The sequence below is a fragment of the Pundamilia nyererei genome, unplaced genomic scaffold (assembly GCF_000239375.1).
Source record: "Pundamilia nyererei isolate P.nyererei 1_Seehausen unplaced genomic scaffold, PunNye1.0 scaffold00042, whole genome shotgun sequence".
NCBI classification, from domain to species: Eukaryota; Metazoa; Chordata; class Actinopteri; order Cichliformes; family Cichlidae; genus Pundamilia; species Pundamilia nyererei.
This window is the reverse complement of record NW_005187443.1, coordinates 1,635,216-1,637,244: the sequence shown is the minus strand read 5'-3', so window position 1 is coordinate 1,637,244 and position 2,029 is coordinate 1,635,216.

Here is a 2,029-nt window from a genome sequence, read left to right as displayed (position 1 = left end):
TCTCAGTTAAATAGGAAGTAAGTGTAAAGGACAATTCATTCTTGGAGTTTATCTTTTTCTCTTTCTATATCTGTGGGTAATTGAGTGAAAATATGTTTTTTGTGTGTGTGTGTGGATGTGGGGTTTTTGTTTTTTTTTCTTTTCTGTTTGGTTGTTATGTTTTATGCTATTCTTGATAATGAATAAAAATTGTATATCTAAAAAAAATTTGTATTATACAAGGTTATAGAAATTTGGTTTGTTAAAAAAAATTTGTGTTGCTTTAATTTCTTGATTTATCATTGATTTCTTTTCAAACTGTTATACAACTTATTTATCAATGCTATTTATTTTCTTGGTTAAGGATTTGATTATTTCTATGGGGGTAAGGGATAGGAGAAGTATAAGCCACTGTGTGTTATATAACACACAGTGTCAGGCTACATTTCACTGTGTGTTATACTTGTATAACTATGCATGTGACAAATAAAGAACCTTGAACCTTGAGCCATAAGGCTTCAGCCTATTCCTTTTTCGGTTACTGTTTGAGTACTTTTATGTAAAATTATAATCTGTTGTTGTTGTTGTTGACTGAAATAAAAAAAATTCAATTCAATTAAAAAAAATCAAGTTTCACTGGTTCGGTATGCTTAATATCAAAGTGGGCTGAGGCCCACCAAGATGTAAAAGGAATTTGACAGCCCTGCAGTTGAATGACCTTGCATCCCTATGTTGGTTCAGTTCCTGCAAAATCATAATTAAAATATTTGTCTGGGACCATCTTTGCAATGACCCAAAACAACTTGTTAAAGAGAAAGTGTACCTACTGTTAAGATCTCCCAATTCTTTTAATCTTTGGGCTGAAGGAAGGACAATACTCGGTGTATAATGCTCAATCAACAATTCTTTATTCCCATACAATTCAACACTTATGAGCACAAGCCATCCGGATGGGGAGACATGCATGAAGAGGGTCACAGCAAATCTCAAACTGGTGGAGGGTTACTCAAGCTCTTATAGCCTTTAGTAGCCCCCACCTAGTTGTAAAAGCCTGAACATTCACATTCTTTGTCTCACACGGCGCCTAAGTTATGACCTCGGCTCCTTATTTTTCTGCTCTCTGTAAAGGTGGGGGTATGGAATGTGGTCTGTTTCTTCTATTATCGGCACAAGGTCCTCTGCACACAACATTCTCTTCAGTCTGACATGTCAAGAAACAGTGTAACACCTTCACAGCAGATCAAGGTTACAGGGTAATGCACACCTGTCTAACAAATCCAAAAATGGTCACATTCTTTTAACCCAAAAATATAATGGAAACTAAGCTACATACACAGCACACAATCTAGACTAAAGGATATTATATGACCTACAGCAGTTAACATAATTCAACTGCTTTAACTACAGATATAAGATAACATATGATAAAAGAATAATCTCACACTACCTAATGCCAAATGTGTATGATTTAAAGTGGGTCATGTATTTGTTCTCACTGATGTGAGCTCATGGAACATATGGAAGAGCTATGGATAGGACCATGTGTTCAGCTTGAATGTGTTCCATTAAAACTGCATCTGGTAGAGCAATTACATCCATATGCTTGAACTTTTGCTTACTTGTCTCTTATTCTGCAAACTGGTGAGATCCCCACTCCATGTCGATCAGGGCTCCAAAAAATCAAGCTTAATTTGAATAAATGAACACTTCCATCGTTCACCAGCCCAGATGGTTTGAATATGGATAAAGAGGTTGTCTGTTTAAATGTAATTTCCGAGCTAGCTAAACCTGACGGCTTTTTCTCCTCTTACAAATCTCCAAAGTTTATAGAGAGACGATAACAAAAGCTAGACGGTGCAAGGAAGAAAAAACAAAACAACTCCTCTTCCGATATAAGATTAAACCACGTGCTTGGATAGTTGAATCATAACACGCCTACTTAAAGCGGTGAGAGGAGGGAAAGCAGTCTATTTCTTTCCCGCGGACGTTAGACTCATCGGCAGGATGATGGCTTGGCTGGGTTTCTTCTATCACCCATTCTGGGCTGTTT